Source organism: Panthera pardus, unplaced genomic scaffold (genome assembly GCF_024362965.1).
Source record: "Panthera pardus isolate Hobbes unplaced genomic scaffold, ASM2436296v1 HiC_scaffold_10, whole genome shotgun sequence".
Classification (NCBI taxonomy): domain Eukaryota; kingdom Metazoa; phylum Chordata; class Mammalia; order Carnivora; family Felidae; genus Panthera; species Panthera pardus.
The window spans coordinates 20,146,872-20,157,698 of record NW_026526655.1 but is presented as its reverse complement, the minus strand read 5'-3'; positions in this window follow the sequence as shown (position 1 = coordinate 20,157,698).

The window sequence follows — 10,827 nt, the reverse complement described above, 5'->3', positions numbered from 1 at the left end:
AAGGGACACAGAAGATGCGATGGGAACAGGGAGAGGGGAGGCAGGTGGCCTTGCTGGCTTTGTTTCACTTCGGGGCAGGGTTTTAGCATCTAGAGACTTGCCTGTTTATTCTGAACGAGAGCCAAGGGGTGAGTGCCCCTGTGGGGAGGAGTTCAGGGTGAGTCTTATGTTTGCGCAAGGAGGGTTTGGAGGGCAGAACGTGGCCACGAGGACTGATGGACAGAGAGAGTCCTGCCTGGATCTTGAGCGAGCAGCTGACAAGTGTCAACGCTCTGATGGGGACACATGGCCAATTGAACACAGGTCGCTGAGCTCCAAAGCCAGAAGCCGAAGGAATCATTGGTGCGATTAGCGGTCTGCTGGCAGGAGGGCTGCGCTGGTGCCCCGGCTGTGCCAAGCCAGCTGAGAGTCTCCGGGGCAGATGCCGGAAGCACATGGAACCCGCCCCTACAGAGAAGCTGCAGGCTAAGCGTCCCTTCCCTATTGTTGCCAGAGGCCACCACCGTCAGTCTGGTCACTCACTCCAACAACCAAAGGGCTGTTTGAGAAGAGAGAGTGTGAAGAAAGGAAAATCATACAAATACGTGCTGGATGAGATTGCTTGGTGAAGCCAGAGGTTTGACCCAGAGATGACAAAAAGGAGCGTAAGCCCAAGGAGAGCAGGGCCCTGGGCACAGATCGGGGTGGATCGAATCTCACCTTTAGCATTTAATCTTTGTGGGACACAGAGCCAGGCCTTTTCGTCCGTGCCTCAGTTTCCCCATCTGAGAACCGGTGACGAAATCTGCCTTGCAGGGTTGTTGCGAGGTCGAAAAGAGACGGTGAACGTGCCTTGCCCAGGGCACGTTGGTTTCCTTTTCTCCCTTCTAGAAAGTCACTCCAGGAAAGAGCCAGCAATTCTGAGCCTGACAGGCACACACAGCTCACCCTGCCTTGTGAAAGCAGGTTCCCCCGTCCTCCTCCCTCTCTGCCTCACCCTGTCCTCTCTCCCTGGCTTTTCCCCAGAAGGCCCCAGGGCTCCTAGGCCAACTGCCAAACCACAGGACGCAGTGATTGGCTTTCAGGGACACCCCCCCCCCCCCTCACCTCTCCGGCCCCCTCTAACAGCATCCCCTGTGTCACAGTCCTGCTCAGGGCTCCCTCCCTGGAGGGTAAGGCCCCGTGGCCACACAGCTATGCCAGCACTTGCAGGGGGATTCATCTGAAACCACCATCAACAGTCTGTGTTTATTTGGGGCATGCACAGGAGCCAGGGGCTATGAATGGAGCTGCATTCCAGAACTCTCCATGATTCCCATCAGGCTATGTCAATCAGGCCCTTTACCTGGAAGGAAGCTAGGCTTTCTCTTTCCAATTCCCCAAAAAGGGGACCACACACCAGCTGCAGACTGAAACCCTTTTCACCCACCTACAATGCCATCCAGTCCTCTGCCGTACCAAAGGCGGGGACCATCAGAGCAATGATGAGAAATGGAGGCACCAAATCTTGCATGTTCACAGTTGCAAGGGATGGGGAGACTTCTTTAGGTTTCGCCCTTTAATGTTTCCACTTATAAATATACCACCAGGAGTGCGTGGCGGGCCAGGACTGACCCTCCCGCTGGGCTCCGACCTTTTCAGCTGTGCCGTGAAGCCTCTTACAGCACAAGGATTGAGAACGCAGCTTAGTAACTCCTGACTGTGGTCATTACAACCAGCCGTGGACCCGAGCCAGCTCTCACCAGCTCGGAAAAGCTTACTGCTGTCCATTCCCATGTCCACATTCGGAGGCCTGACACTGGGATCTGAAATCAGCAGCCTCGATGAGCGTCCTTCCACCGCAGAAGTCAGCACTTCTGTCTCCCGGAGAGACAACTGTTAAACACTTATCAACAAATCACTGCTTGCCACGCTCCTAAAATTTGTGAACAAGATTTAAGAAACTTTTTGATCGACCGCAGCTTCGTCAGTCCCTGCACTGTCTCAGGAAAAAAAAAAAAATCCATTCTCCCATATCCTGCCCTCAGAGTATACAGCATTTACAACTCCCTTCTGGAAACACTCCCACCTTTGACAACTGCTACAGCTCACCTTTTTCTCCCCTTTTCCACATTCTGTTAAATGATTGCTGTTCTTTCTTCAGCGTGTGTAAGTGATTCCCCGGAGAGACATCCAGGTGGATGATGTGCGAACCCCAGCTCATCCCGGCAAGAGAGCTCAGAGGCCCCCGACAGCATCCCGGGCCCCTTGGATGCACACGCTTCCAGACAACGTCCCTCTGTGAGCCGGCTTGTCCTAAGCCTGTGCCTGTCTCAATTCATTGCATTTCCAATCTGACCACAGACTGCCCTGGGGGCAGATCAGACACCTATGGCCTTAGGGCAGCAAGGTAAGAGGCACCAAAGGGACAGCCCCTTCCCTACCCTGGCTCTCAGGCCCTCCTCTGTGGTCAGGGCAGTGGGGGTCAAATGATGTCTGCATCCCTTCTGATTCGGTGGATTGGCCCCTAGGCCGCTGTGTTCCTTTCAGCAGTTTGGCTGCACAGGGACACCCATATATATAATTTTTTTTTACCCGAACGAGGGAGGGGGGGCAAAACACTGAAGCAATCTTTTAAAGACCCCACACCTGACCTCTGTCTGAACATATAATTAATCTCCAGAAAAAGCGGCTCACTGATGGGTCCGGGCTGTGCCTCGCAGATTGGAGAGCCGGTGGATTTATGAGGTGACGTCAGTTTGCAGACCGGCAGGCAGGGCCTGAGCTGTGTTTTACACACTCCTCGATTGTTTTAACGGGCCTGCTCCTGAAGGGCTCCAAATCTCTCCCCAAGCTGAGCTTTATTAAAATGGCAAAGATGGAGAGGAATGCTTTTCCAGATAAATCAGCTTATTTAGGCTCTGCTCTCTCTCTCTCTCTCCCCCTGTCTGCTGGAAAGCACTCCCAGAGGGAAGGAAATGAAGAACTTCGAAGTGCGTGCAGGTACACGCTTAATGCCTCAAACTCTGGCATTGTGTTAACAGCTCTGCATGGGTTGGGCTTGAAAGAAATGGATGGATTCTCAATCTGACCGATTTAAATAACGCCCGGGAGAGAGCTAAGGGGAAGATTTATGTCCTTAGTAACTAAAAGACACATCGGAGTTTAGCCTGGAGGCTGGGCCTCAACACTCAGGGTTGCAACAGTGCAACTCCTTGAGGGGATCCAGATAAAACTAGGTTTAAGGAATGAATGGGGTGTGGGGCTGGGGACTTGTGGGGGAGGCAAAGCTTTCGTCCAAGAGATGAGACTAAAGAGCCAGTGAAAGGCTTGAGGTAGAAAATACACTTCCGCTTTGCATTTGTTACACGAATAGTGTGTCTGCTTACATACCTACATACATGTATGACGCACACACGCACACCCAGTCTCTCTGTATTTACACTAGATATGTACGTGTCTATGTCCAAGACCAAAGAAATGTAAAGCCAGACTTACTTATATTTAGAATTTCAGAAACATATGTTAATTATTGAGGTGAAAATCCTCGAAGGCATGAAATACTTCATTTACAGGAACAGAATAAAGATGGTTATGGCAATTTGGCAAGATTTTTGAGAGACGGTGATGGTGGAGGAATCATTGCGGGGAAAAGGAGAGGGGTTAGTTGAGAAGTGAGAGAAAGGGCCCATTAGGAGTGTGTGTGTGTGTGTAAGTATGTATGTGTTGGGCACACTTGTAATGGGGCAGCAGCCAATGAGGGAATGGGGAAGGGCAAGGAAATGATCCAGAACAGTATACCTCAATCCCAACAACCCTCTTCTATTTATATTAGGATTGCAAAAGGTGGGTCCACCTCGCTAAAATTTAATGGGAAACATAAGTGACAAATCTGACTAGCTCAGTCTGGTCTACGCTGAGTCTGAATTCAATCATTTCTGATTCTAAGACCCCTCTCTTTCCACTATTTCACATTCTAGTGGCAGTTACTACGCAGTCAACACTGAGTATGATAGATGAAAAGGTCATCGGAGTTGGAACCAAGAAAGGCTGTGACGATGATTTGGACGAGACACTTGTCACCTCGGTGTTTGCGGGGTAGATCCCCTAATGGCCTGACCCAACTGCTTTGGCACCCTTCCCTATCTGTGCTGCTCTATAGGCCCCTCAGGAACCTCCTTCAAGGCCAAGGAGGGCAAAATTTCAAGACAGAGAAGGACCAGCCTCTGCGGAGCCCTGAAGGGCAGAGGCCATGACTGCCCTATTTGATATCTGCTACTTTGGCATAGAGTCTGGCACATATAAGACTTTAGGAAATCTTTTATAGAATGAAACATGTCTCTGCCATGCAAAATATATAGCAAGATAAGGCCTGCCTTCTAGAATTTCATAATCTAAATAAAATTGGATTTCCACCCAGGGAGAGACAACTAGAAATAACATGATATATCATCAAATAGAGAGGCTTTAAGAGGAGCATATATCAAATAGAAAGAACCCTGACAGATAAAATCAGATTTTTTTTTTCCGTCAGCCCAAAGGCCACATCATCACAGACTTGAGGCAGTCTCTTTGAAGCCAATTTTATGTTCTTGGCACAGGCTCTAACTTATTCTTCAAACCATCCCCTCCCCACCCACACATGGGGTTATAAGGGAGAACACACAGCTGATGCCTTCAAGGAACTTAGAGTCTAGGGAGAAAACAGACACACAGATACTGCCATGAGGAGGAGCTCAATAAGATAATTGAGTTCTATGTACAAAGAGAAAATGGTGGAAGAAATAAGTAGTTCCGCCTCCACATATTAGCAAAGGCTTTGCAGAAGAGACCAGGATTAAACCAAGACTTGATGGAATTTCCTTTGGGAAAGGGGCTCTCCTGGTAGAGGAAGCTGTGTGCACGAAGACACAGAGGGGTGGGAGAGCCTGGTGAGCCGGGATGATCGTAAGTGTCAAACCTGGAATTAAGAGGTAAATAACCCCATGGAGGCATTAGGTGCTTGATCACCAATGGCCTTGTGAGTCATGCAAAGAATACGTTTTTATCCTGTAGGGTAAAGAATAAGGAGTCATTGGGAGCTCTTCACCAGCAGGGTGACATGATGAGACGTCATGCATGTCATTGCGTGTCATGAGAACTCATTTATTGTATGTTGTCTACTCAGTGGCTGCAAACAGGAAGCAGTTTGGACCAGCTTTGCTCGGGCCTTCAGCCACGCCATTCTGGCCGCGTAATGACGTCTTGAACATAACTTCCTGGTGGCCATTTTGGGGTCTTTTTTAGTTATTAGAAATGATCCCATTTAAAGCGGCAATCTCATATTCCAAGCAAGGTTTTCCTCTTCCCTATTTGTGATTGGAGGGACCAGAAGAGGGGGTGCCTACTTTTTTACTTATTTTCTCCTCTTCAGCCTAGGGATTGAGATGGAGAACTGGTCTGCCCCAGGTCTGCCTCTGCCTCTCCCTATTCAAGGCTCTAGCCCATGCAAGATGTTGGGAGACAGAAAAAAATAAGATCATTTTGCTTGAGGAGTAGTCTCTGTTGTAGCAGTCTTTCCAGCGGCTGTTTCTGCCTTTCTCACTAATGTGGCTGATAGTAGATGCCTTCTGTCAGCAGACACACAAATGCTTCCCCTTGACCCCTTTGGAGGAAGGAGAGTCATATCAGTTGCCTGATTTAGAAAGATTGGCTTCCAGCTTATTATTTCCAACAGCACTTTCCCCTACCTCCTCGGTGTCACTACCTATTGCTGTTGGATGCCAGGGCACATTGGTCACCCTCCCCGGGCAGATGAGACCAGGAAAGACAGCCACACAGCATGAACCCAGCTCCATTCTGTGGTGGGCATTTGACCCAAAGAAATCTCCTGTCTCCATGGCAACATAAAAGGAGAGGATGCAGACTCTTTTCATTTCTATCCAGTCTTCTCCTTCCCTGCTGGGGCAAAGGTGGGGGTTGGAAAAGGCTTCATGCAAGAAAGTTCATGGAGTTTATCAAGTGTGCTACCCAAGCAAACTTCTTTTTTTTTATTATTATGAAATTTATTGTCAAATTGGTTTCCATACAACACCCAGTGCTCATCCCAACAGGTGCCCTCCTCAATACCCCTCACCCACCCTCCCCTCCCTCCCACCCCCCATAAACCCTCAGTTTGTTCTCAGTTTTTAGGAGTCTCTTATGTTTTGGCTCCCTCCCTCTCTAACCATTTTTTTTCTTCCCCTCCCTCATGGTCTTCTGTTAAGTTTCTCAGGATCCCCATAGGAGTGAAAACATATGGAGTCTGTCCTTCTCTGTATGACTTGTTTCACTTAGCGTAACACTCTCCAGTTCCATCCATGTTGCTACAAAAGGCCATATTTCATTCTTTCCCATTGCCACGTAGTATTCCATTGTGTATAGAAACCACAATTTCTTTATCCATTCATCAGCTGATGGACATTTAGGGTCTTTCCATAATTTAGCTATTGTTGAGAGCGCTGCAAACTTCTAACGAGAGACAAGAATCCCTGTCTTTATTTCTTGGACCATCCAGAGTCTCTAAGAGTAATTCTCTTGGTAGCTCCCTCACTTGGCTTGGGAAAGAAGAACTTATTACAGTCCCCATCCAGCCTACAAGTCACTGAAATGATTCCTCCCTTCACTCCTTCCCTATCTTCTACTTACATGGATCTGGGGTCAGGCAGGGGAAAGAGAGTGGTGTTGGGGGTAACTGGGCTAGTTCCTATTTCATTTCATCTACTGTGGAGGTAATGTGGAAAAGAGATGGAAGCATGTCGTAGCCATAGTCCAATTCAGAGGTGATGCGAACAAGAAGTAGGAAAGAGAAGAGAGAGATAGGAGGTAATGGGAAGACAAGAGAAGAGAAGAATTTCTTTACTCTGGAGTGCTAGAGGAGGTAACAAATATTAAAACCAGAGCTATATGTAGCTGCCAGATCACAAAGTATGTTGGGTGACACAGGATGAAGGGCAACAAAATAGAATGTGAATGCACCATATTAGCAGATGTGTTGGGACAAGGAATGTACTAGAACTAGGGAGCCACTTCTATCTCATGATGACGTTACTAGTAATGTTACTAAAAGGACAAGGATTTCCTAGGGGATTTAGGAATGGCCGGGTTTACACTGTAAGGCAATCGAACAACATAATATCATTTTTCAGAACCATATTCTTCAATACTGAATATTGGTGCCTGATTCTTTGGCCTGTACTCTGTGAGGAGGTCATGTTTAATAAAATAAGGCCAATAGTGATTAATTCGGTGTTTCAAAACCTAAGTGTGTCTGGAACTACCCTTCTCCAAACCTATACTTCCTTGGGAAGGACTTTTCTTGGTCCTTTAAAAATACATAGGGAGGGATGCCATTATAGAAAAAAAAAGTCACAATTTTCCCGAATTTGCCCAGGCATTTGATTTCACCTTCCGTGTTGCTGGATATTGCCCCCCACCTACCCATCTAGAATGAATATTTATGTTCTGTCTTTGCAAGAAGCTAATCATTTCTAGTCTTGCTGTCAAGATGGTGGCTGAGTTGTCATTTGATATTCGATCCCATAGCACAGTACCACGCACCCCTGTGGGGGTGAAGCAAAGTACAGACCCCAGTCTTCAAATGCTGTCTATGATTACTGGACCAGACCTCTGCCTCTTCCCTCACCCACAGGAATAGAGCGTCCCTTTCTCCCACCCAGCCCCTGCTAAGCACATGGCCTGAGTCCTTGAGCATTTCAGTGCAGGGGCTTGGTGGATGGGCTCAGATAATGTGTTTATTCTTTCCCAGACACCCTCCTCCCATCCTCAGCTTCAAATCCATTTATCTCCCCTGTAAAGTGCTTATTGACAGAGAACTTGAGTGCTCACGATGGTGCCAGCTGCAGACGGGCCTCTCCAAACAGAGCAGTCATGCTTTCCCTTGATCTCCCCAGGCTCAATCCAAAGCAGCCGTGTTTCTGTCTCAACCTCACGGATTAGCTCAGGGACTCCCCCTCCTCCCACCACCAACTGCTTTCTCGGGTCGTTGACTTTTCAGAGAGAAATGCCTGTGGTAGAGGCATGAAACAGTACTGCTCAGCCTCAAGAAAGGGTTTGCAAGCTCATTCAGCCAGAAAGTAATTTTACTGGGGCTCCCAGAGAGCTGCTGCCCCACCTACATTTGCAAACACTCTCTTGCATGCACTGTGTGTTTTTAAGTCCCCAATTCTGACTCTTCTTTTGTTAGGTTAAGAAGAGTGTGAGTTTCCAGGTATACAACAAAGAAAGTCCAGCTTAGCACATGCTTTTGAGCCCAGTGTCTGATTTCACATAGTCTGCAGCCTGATTTCTCTTGGGTCTCTTCTTCTCCTAGCCGGATGTTGCTTAAATGATCTAATATGGCTAAAGTCTGTCATCAGACTGGATTAGGTACGACCTCTCTTTTGTACAACAGCAGGACCAGATGATTTCCAGCTCCATGTTCCCCTGAATGCTATCATCAGGCAGAACCTTCATTCATTAAACAAACAAAACAACAACAACAACAACAAATCAAGCGGTAGCTACTATCAGTAAGTCATCGTGAATCACAGGGTTATATAAAACAATCCCCACTTTGAGGAGATCAAAATCTAGAAAAGAAGCCAAGCGGTTCCATGTAGCCCTTTGTTTATAGAAGAAATCTGGATTCCAACTCTCGTCCTGTCACTTACTAAGTTATCTCGAGAAAGTCACTTCACTTCTCTGTAGCTCAGTTTTCTTATCTGAAATGTGGCTGATCATTGTTAACTATCAGTGATAATTGATGATATACAGAAAAGTACTATGAAGATGAGGTCCTATTTATTTTGAGGAAGGACAGTAGAAGAAATGGGAATACACATGTATTAGGCAATGAACACCTGAACTAAACTATTTCTATACTATACTATTACTACACTATACTAGTTATTATCTTATTAATATACTATAATATTACTATATTACACTAATTACTATACTATTACTATTATACTATACTATTACTATTACTATTCTATTACTATTCTATAAGCATATTATGCTAATTACTATACTATACCAATTATTATACTATTACTATGCTCTACTATGCTAATTGCTCTGCTATACTATAGTAATTACCATGCTGTGACTATAGCTATGCTATCCTATACTAATTACTATTACTATCGTAGTATGAAGAGAGAGGGGCCCACCAATTTTAAGAGAAATTAAAGTAATAAAATCAGCAGGTTTTGACATCCATTAGATGGAATGGACCACTGAAAAGGAGTGAAAGGCCATTCCAAGGGTTGAGTCATGGCAAGTTGAGGAATGATAGGATCATTAGTATGATGTGGGGAGACAAACTTGTTTGTGGAAGAGCGTGACAAGCAAAATTTTTGACCATTTTCAGTTTGAGGTGCTAGCAGAATATCCCGGTGGGGACATCTAACTGGCAGCTGGAAATTACATTTAAGGGAAAAGATCAGTTTTTGAGATATGAATTTGAAAGTCATCAGCAGAAAGGCATAGTTGAGAGTTTGAATTAAGATATCAAGACAAAAGGTGAATATAGAATCTTGGACTAGCTGTGCCTTTAGGGTTCTGGTCTGGAGAGAGACAAGAATCACTTTCTAGAAAGCCAATGCATCAACTAACCTCTCAACCTAAGTATTTCAGGAGCTATTGTGAATGTCATGGCGCATTGATTTATCAAACCAGCATTCGTCAATCTTTTTTCTTCGGTAAAATGAGTCATCGATTCACATGGAGTCTGGTCAACACAGAGTGAAAAGATTAAACTGTCTCTAAATAGGAAAGCTTAGGACCAGACACCAAAGTAGAACTAGAAAGTCCAACCATGCTCAGGTCCAAGCTGGCTAGTCTGGTCCCTCTCTCCATTGTGCTCCACTAATGACCGTGATGTCTAGGGTTAGAGTCCTCTAACATTCAGTGTCTATGATCTGGTCTAGAAGTCTTTATCAGAACTGCTCTTCTCACCTTTTCTACCATGCCCATTCACATTGACTCTGGAAGAAGTATCCTCAAATTGCTAAATTATTGCCACGGCTCCTACCTGGTTTTCCATCTTCTCTTCGGTCCCAGTAAATTCATTGTTTTCTTCTCAGTGTCACTTTATTAACATTGTTTTATATTATTAGCACTCTTGTTTTTTTTTTAAAGCAGGCTTCAAACCCCGCATGGAGTTCAACGCAGGGCTCGAACCCACCACTCTGAGATCAAGACCTGAGCTGAGATCAAAAGTTGGAGGCTTAACCGACTGAGCCACAGGCACTCTTATTAGCACTCTTTAATGTTACTCAAGCCCACCTCCTGCCATGCCCTTGCTCAAAAAGCCTCAAGACTTACTTATTGTCCAATCTCTGCAGGTAAACTCCTTACCTTGCCGTTCAAAATCCTCCCCAAGGGGCCCCTGGATGGCTTAGGCAGTTAAGCCTCTGATTCTTAATTTCGGCTCAGGTCATGATCCCACTGTCATGAGATCGAGCCCCTTGTTGTGTTCTGCACTGTGGCGTGGAGCCTGCTTAAGAGTCTCTCTCTCTCTCCTTTCCTCTGCCCCTCCCCCATTCACACTCTATATCAAACCATAAACAAAAACAAAAACCACAAAATCCTCCCCAATATTGCTTGCTCTCAACTACCTGTGATTTCTCTTGCAGCCAACCAGGACCCTTGACGATTCTTGAACTTGACCCATATGCCCAAACCTGAGACCAGTGATGGATCCCAAAACTAAAATCCAATCCACACTTCGTGAAGCAAGGGGTTTGTACACCCACATCTTGAAATCTATTTCTATTCCCTGAACTAGATATAAACTTTTCTAGGATCCAGTAGAATGAAGTGGTCAATAGCTTGGATTTCAAA